Source organism: Sciurus carolinensis, chromosome 6 (assembly GCF_902686445.1).
Source record: "Sciurus carolinensis chromosome 6, mSciCar1.2, whole genome shotgun sequence".
NCBI classification, from domain to species: Eukaryota; Metazoa; Chordata; class Mammalia; order Rodentia; family Sciuridae; genus Sciurus; species Sciurus carolinensis.
The window spans coordinates 103,661,481-103,669,820 of NC_062218.1; the positions used below are offsets into that span (position 1 = coordinate 103,661,481).

The following is an 8,340-nucleotide window of genomic DNA, read 5'->3' on the forward strand; positions in this document are numbered from 1 at the left end:
TTTCTTTCTGAGAACAGGTAAGGCAGTGAAATTCCAATTTGATGTTTGAGTGGCTGCAGCAGGTGACACTGAGATGTACTCCAAAAGCTAGTAAATAAGGAAAATTGGATTTTCTACAAGTTAAAGTCTTGAAAAGAATAAAACAAAGTAGAACAGAATTTTACAGAAGAGGAAGATAAAGGTTGGTGAATAGGAAAGGTATCAAAAGTCACAGAATTGTTGGGCATGGGGTCCCACAACTGTAATCCCAGCAATTGGGGTGACTGAGGCAGGAGGATCACAAGTTCAGAACCAGTCTCAACAATTTAGCAAGATCCTCAGCAACTCAGCAAGACCTTGTCTCAAAAGCAAAAAGAGCTGGGGATGTAGCTCAGTGGTAAAGTGCCCCTTGGTTTAATTCCCAGTACCCTACACACACACACACACACACAGACACACACACACACACACACAAGCTGTGAGTTGAAGTGAGACTCTGATCCTAGGCAGCAGATGTATAGAGGCCACGCCCAAAACCACTGTGATGAGGAACCACTTCAGCACATGAGGCCAGCTTACTCGCTTTCTGTCTATGGCAGAGGCAGATCCATAATTCTGTCAATTTATTGATCCCAAACCATCAAATCATCCAATTAAGCTTTGTGTTCTAATCTCATGCTCACCAAGCAAATTGCTGATGTTTGTTCTTTGTATATATTCTAACAATGAGGAACCAATCAAAAGACACACATACCTGGCCTCCCTATCAATTATATATATGAAATACGAACTAGTAAATGGGCACCACATTATGCACCAATTGCTTCTACAGGGTGCATTCTGGAGACTTGGCACCTCACCAGGATCTAGCTCAGGAACCCAGCTAGCTACTGCCACCCTTTGGACAGCGTCCGAGAGACCAGCTGGCTTCAGGAAGTTGATGCATGTTCTTCTATCTTGGTTTGTATCTCTCCGGCTCCTCACAAAATTAAATGCAGTTCATTTTAAGTTCACTGGCTCTACACTGGAGCCATAGTGAGGACTTATTATGGAAGATAACAGAATTCAAATTGTTTAGAATTTTTTTCAAACCATCTTTCTCTTTGAGAGCAAAGAGGTCAAGAAATGTCCAATTTGGAGGCAACATTAGTGACCAAGGAGTTCACATAGAGGTGAGATGAGACACAGAAAGATCAATACATTTAATGAGGGTGACAACGTGCCCTCAACAAACTTTAGTTGCATTAAATCTCAGCATGAGTGTTCATGTCGGGTTGGACTCTTTTCTGTAAACCCAAACTCTGGTAACTATTTGTAAGTACAAGTTCACTTTTAGGCCAATGAACTCACATAGAGCTCAAAGAGAGTTTAGAGAATCACAAAATCTTTTGTGAATCAGGTCAATAAATTTAGCATTTCGTTTACATCAAAATGGCAGTTACCTTTTAGGTGACTATTTTTCCTTCAGAACACTTTCTCAGTCCCTAGACATCAGAGAAATCTGGTGTGGAGGTAGAGGTCAGTGCATCAAATGACAAATTTACTTAAAGAGCTTTTAAAAAATCATGTCAGAGGACTGGAAGGAATCTTTAGAATCCTCTAGTCTATTTCAAACTCAAGTACAGAGACCTCTGGGATGTGAGGCAGCAGGAGGCAACGCTGTGGGACTTCAGTGTCACTCAGTGGTGTTTAATTTTAAACAGTACTTCTACACCGAAGTTAACATGCACGTATGATGGAATAGAAAGCAAAAAAAAAAAAAAAAAAAATCACCTCATTTCCAAAGTAGATACTTCAAAAAATTTTATCCAGGAGTAGGCTACTTCCAACTGTGGTCAAAAGTCTTTGAGGACTTAAACACATTTCTCCATTCTATTTTGGTGAGAGAGTTTAACAAACACCGTTTTAAATAGGCACAGAGAAGGCAAAAGCTTTGGTCATTGTCACACAGTCAGCATTCCTAAAAAACTCAAGACTGGAACCCATTTATCCAATGTGCTGTTTTATAGTCTAGCAGGCTACTCCAAGTTTAGAGAGTCCTCAGACCCCCAAAAATAAACCTTTCCCTAGATGATTGGTTATTTGCATACAAGGAAAATAAGCCTCAGTGTCATGACAAATAACTTTCATTATGTATGTTAGGTGGTTCCCCTAAACTTGTTCAAGGAACCAAAAGAGGTAGAGAGAGACAGAGAAGCAGAATAATGAAAAATAACATAGGTTTATCCCAAGATCAAGATACGAAGATTCTAGATGAGAGGGAAGGTGTTATAATTTGGATGTGAGGTGACTCCCAAAAACTCATATGTGAGACAATGCAGGAAGGTTCAGAAGAGAAATGTTTGGGTTGTGAGAGTCTTAACCCAATCAGTGAATTGATTCCCTGATGGAATTAATTGAAGTGGTATGGTGTGACTGGAGGAGGTGGGAATTGGGGCGTGGCTATGGAGTATATATTTTGTATCTGGAGAGTGGAGTCTCTCTCCCTCTCTCTGCTTCCTGGTGATGGAAGCTGCTTCCCTCTGCCACATTCTTCTGCCATGGTGTTCAGCCTCACCTCTAGCCCAGAAGAATGGAGCCAACCTTCTATGAACTAAGACCTCTGAAACTGTGAGCCCTCAAATAAACCTTTCCCCCTCTATAATTGTTCGGGTCAGATCATTTAGTCAGAGCAGTAAAATAGCTGACCAAAACAGAACGTGTTCATTTGTGAAATGAAATTAAGACCCACAAGAACAATATTTCTCAAAATGTGGTTCACAGATCTCCTGCGTCAGTATTATCTGTGATGATTGCTAAACAAGTAGAAGAGATGACTAGGTATCTTGGGCATTTTGGTTGCTATAACAAAATACCTAAAGCTAGGTACTTTATAAAGAAAAGTTTATTTAACCCACAGTCCTGAAGGTCTAAGCTTATGGTGCCAGCACTGACCACTTGTGAGGGCCTCACAATGATAGCATCATATAGTAGGAGAGAATGCAAACCAGGGTGGAGAGAGAGAGAGAAGAGATCACATGGCAAAAGAGGAAGCAAGAGACAAGAGGGGCCAGGCTTCTTCTTTTATAACAACCCACTCTCATGAGAACTAATCCACTTCTGTTAAGACTCAATCCATTTCCACAAGACAGGCATGAATTCCTTCCAAGGATGGTGCCCACCATGACCCATATCTTAAAAGTCCCCACCACTTCTCAGTGGTGTTAAGTTGGGGACCAAGTTCCCAGCATATGAAACACTGGGGATCAAACTAATCAAACCAATCAGCACTGAGCCTCACACTACTTACTATTCAGAACCTCTTGGGAACAGAGCCCAGGAATTGACCTGTTCCCCCATATCCCTTGGGAAAGCTTAGGTGCTCTGAAGTTGAAGAACTACCTTACATAGACTATAGGAGAAGAGGGGGCAGAGTAGAACGGCACACTCACATTCACATTCATAAGGCTCACGGGGCAAAGCACATCCACATATGAGCTCTGGTTTGTTCATGAACTGTATGTGATGTGCAGAGTCAGGGAGAATGCCCCAATTTAAAGAAGAAGAAAATGAGGGGCAACTGATCAGATTGGTTTTAAACTAAATGTAAAAGCAGAATAAAACAGAGCATCCACACAAATACCCAGGTGACAGCCACACTGAGTGTGACAACAAGAGGGACAATGTGCCAGACAGGTGAGGGGCTGGGAACAGAACATCACTTGTCTGCCAACCCTGCATGGCCTCCATTCTCCTCCATCTAAATGAAAAATAACATCACATCGACTTTTTAGAAAGTGTTTCATAAAACATAAAAGCAGGCCAGGTGTCAGGACATACACCTGTAATCCCAGCAACTCAGGAGGCTGAGGCAAGAGGATCACAGGTTTGAGGCCAGCCTGAGCAAATGTGTATGTGTGTGTGTGTTGCATAAATAATACATAACATTATTGTTATCATTATATTTCCAATTTTCAAGGCGTTCTACAATTTTTATGTTAGCATGAGATCAAGGAAACAACATAGGAGCAAAATAAAAAAACTAAACTGGTAACTTGGAAACAGAAATAGGCAGAAAACAATTATTTTAAAACTATCTCTAACAAATGCAGCAAATCGGGTAATCCTGTCTGAGAGAGTTCTCCGAATTAAAATACAGGTAAGTAAATATGATATCCAAGATAAACAAAATTTGGAGGAGGGGCACCTGCATGTAACAACGTGGTGATGAAAGGGTATCATACCCCTTTCCAAGATGTAGACGTGTGCAGAGAGAAAGGAAGAACAGCTATGTGGAAATGCATGAACCTGAGATGGACTCATACCGAAGAGCAGTCCAAAGAGGCAAGAAGAGGGAGGCAGTCAATAAGCATTCCACACACTTTTAGGCCAGAGGCAAAATAAAATATCTCCTCCAGACATACTCCTAAATTGGCTCCACCTTAAGTTGAAGATGGCACATAGCCTCACTATATTAACAGGGTTCTCTAGAGGAACAGAATCAACAGGAAGTATAATTATAAAAGGGGATTTATTAGATGGGCCTACACAACCAGAAGCTAGACAGTCCACAATGGCTGTCTGCAGGCCGGAGAGCTGGAAGAACCAGCAGCTTCACAGTCCAAGAAGCAGAAACCCCAGAACAAGAAGGATCAACAGTGCTACCCTAGTCTGAGACCAAGGTTTCTGGAAACTACCTGGAAAATCACTGGCAGAATACACTTTGGAAGAGTAAAGAAGCTAGAGTCCGATATCCTCAAACCACTGAAGCAGCAATCAAGAACCCGTTCAAGAAGAGCAGAGCTTGCATCTGCATCTGCTTCCTTGTTCTTCCAACTTTTATTCCATCCAAGCCACCATCCTATTGGGCAGTGCTGCCCAGTCTTAGGGAGGGTCTCCACTTCAGTTCGCTATCCCACATGCCAATCATTCCCATACACACCCTCACTGACACACCCAGAAGCCTCTTAATCTTTGGCATCTCTTAATTCAATCAAGTTGACAATTCAAATTAACCATTACACTCTCCTTCCTGCCACCATGGTTCCTTCAAATGTGGGCTCCTTCAATGGTGATGAGCAGGTGTTCAGGAAGTCAACATCTCTTCATCTCAGCTAGTTTCCCAGACATTTAAAGATATGCCTATTCTCACTTATATGAGAAGGAACTTGGGGTTGGGGATATAGCTCAGTTGGTAGAGTGCTTGCCTTGCAAGCACGAGGCCCTGGGTTCAATCCCCAGAACCACAAAAAAAGAAAAGAAAAGAAAAGAAGAAAGAAAGAGAAGGAACTATTCTCATGCTGGAGAAAAAAGTAACACAGGGAAAGGGAAGAAAGGAAATAACGTAGAGAAGAAGTCAAATTCCATCTGAAACAGTTCATCTTCCTATACTTGGATTTCCTTTCTTTTTGAGGGGGTAATAACTCCTGGGATTTCCAGGAGGAATAAATAAAATACATAGGAAAAGCTTAGCATGATGTCTGACACATAGTAAATGCTCATGGCTTGGCAAGTATACTTGGAAACCTCCAGGAGATTTCTTTAAACGGGAATAAATTTTTCTTTGCTCTGGATTCTCAAATTTTGGCAGCAAAGTCTACTTTTGACAGCTGATTAGAAAACCTTGCTTGATTGGAGTTAATGAAACTGAGGAAACCACCCATTGTGATCTGAATTATTGCCTAAATCTTTATGAAAAAGTCCACCCAAGGATAGTGACATAATTTTTCTGTTCAAATACATTTGAACATAAGATAACCAGGCTGGTCAGCCCTGTCCTTTTTATCTCCTGTAGCCCTGAACTCAAAGGTCATTTGGATGAATCAGGCCTTGTCTCATACTAAAACACATTTAGGTAAAAAACATTGACTTTATTTTCTTATATTTCCATAAGAAATTTGCATAACAGTGAAATTTTTAAAAAAACTGATTTAAAAGTTAACATAAAAAAAAAAGAAATAAAATCAGCTTCAAAATAAAAACTTATTTCTTTTCATGCCTGTGTTCTCCTGGAAAGACTGTTGAATGAACTTAAAAAACGGGTGCAAGGTATGTCAGATAAGATTTTTATACTTATTTGCAAGGTTGCAAGAGAGGAAAATGAGACCATATAACAAGGTGGATGTAATTATATGCTCAAATCAATATCTACTCACAGCTGCAAATTCTGCTCAGTCTTTTCCCTTTAGTGCTTCATGTTGGTCTGGTTTTATCATTGCTTATAAAAATTTATCTGAATAAATTAAAGGAACCATGCAGTTTTTTCATCAGAGTATAGTTACACAGAGATCATCTGCTAAATGCAGTGTTTCTTCCTTTTTCCAGATCCTAGAAACATTTTCACCATTTGACATGCAAGAATCTTCACTTACGGAACAATCAGTATAGAGAGAACACATCGTAATCAAGGGAAATGCCTACCAAATTGACTCCCGTCCTGAAAGCCATCTGTGTATAACGACTCCCTGGTAGCAACTGTAAAGTCATAAGCAATCGGGAGAGTTGCTCAAGCCTAGAGAAAACGCAAATCACAGAATTGAGAATTATAGGACAATAAAGTCAGCCTGGCCACAGAAGATCTAAAATCACCCTAGTTATAAAATGTAGAATAATAAATCTCATGTTATTTCATGCTTATGAAAATTAACATATTCACCAGCTTATGTCAGATGCCCTTCTTTTGTTTCAATTTAAATACCAAGGGGTACAAAAGTTTCCTGCTTCTCAAGCTTAATTAATAATTAAAGGCTAGTCTAGTTAGATGCCTGAATTGCAGGGGAAAAGGAAAATATTTAGATACTTCTCAGTAGCTCTTAAATTGCTCTGTCTTTGGCAGCATGGGGACAAAACAAGAAAATCACAGAATTTTATTGTTGCGTGAGTCGTCTTCACTTTTTAAATGAAGGAATGATCTCCTCATCTCCCCTCCTCATACCCTACCATCAACCTCCCTCAACCTACTCACATCCCCTATTTCAATATAGCACTTTGGCCTACACCACAGTTCTGGCTCCGGGTCTGTTGAGTCCTCTTCCAGCTCTTTGATGACTTCACTTCCTCCCCTCAGCCGGCTCTTTGCCCAAGGAACACTTCACTCTCCTCCCCCGGCTGTGACAGTGTCGGTGCTCTGCCTCTGGCCTTATCCTCCCGGCCCAACCCGCATTTCCACCTCAGTTAAGATAGTCAGAACAACCTTCCAAAAGCTTGACCATACCTCGCCGGGTCACATTCTCAACTCGGCCCGAGGTCCCTCGCACGCTCACAGCACCCCCGACTACTTCTCCAGCCACATCTCTTCCATGTCCCCCACTTTTTTTGCATGATCACCTCAAATTCCATTTATTCCTCAAATACAACAGGCTTTCTTTCGCCTCCCCACATTCTTCCCCTCTACCACAATGGCTCTTCTCTTCCCCTGCACCTCGCTAACTCCCGCTCATCGCGAGGTTGGGGCTCCTCTGACATCTCCATAAAACCTCCCCCCGCACCCCAGCTGCGGCAGGCACTCCTTGATGTGCCGTGGGAACTCTCCCAGGCCTTCCACAGAGCAGGTGCCTTGCTTCTCTGCTATTGCCCATTAAGTGCTTGCCTCTCAGGTAGACCCCAGCATCAGGGCAGCAGGGACCGCATCTATCTTTCTACTATTTATACCCCACATAGGATAGTTTCTGAACACAAGACTTATTTAAACCGTATCTCTTGAATGAATGAATGAATGAATGAATGAATGAATGAACGAACAAACTTAAATAACTGCTCCAATTCAGATAGTACATTTAGGACTACATACCGGACCAGTGTTTTGCTCTCTTAAACTTTGCAGTATTTTGTTAATGATTTCAGGCCATTAATTAATTCAGCAAATATTATATTAAGTGTAAGGGAACAAATAACCAAAAACATATAACCTTAGTCCTTGCCAAACATTTTATTCCTTAATCCTAAAACCTGCCTGGGACAAAAGTAATTTTTATAAGCTTATTTTAAAGGATGAAGCTATTTCCTCCTGCCTTGTTTTCTTTCCTTTCCTCCAATTCAATCAAAAAGCCTTAACCACCAGGAGATCCCTGAGGAGGTTTGGGACCAGAACAAGGAGGGATTCCCAAAGGGACAAGAGACCAATGGGGACTAGGAGTTCACCTATGAATGGAGGATTAAGCAAATAAATAATATTAAGGAAAATAAGAATCAAATTTCTCACTGTTGAAGAAGGGAAGTGGAAATGTCAGAAAGGGAGAGAATTAGAATAAACCCTGTGGTGTTAATGGGAACAGGAGACATCTTGTGACCTCATGGTTTTCATCACACAACCCTGGGACAGGAGTCACATGTTAGAGCAACAGGAGAGCCTTCGTGGCTAGAACACAGTGAGGAAGGCAGAAA

The 8,340-nt window shown here is 41.2% G+C and overlaps 1 non-coding gene across 1 annotated transcript; it reads left to right on the top strand.

Moving 5' to 3' along the window:
* Positions 1–5,127: 5,127 nt before the first annotated feature.
* Positions 5,128–5,207, top strand: Trnaa-ugc (transfer RNA alanine (anticodon UGC)). The gene has a single exon. It is a non-coding gene; the product is annotated as a tRNA-Ala (tRNA).
* The last annotated feature ends 3,133 nt before the right edge of the window (positions 5,208–8,340 follow it).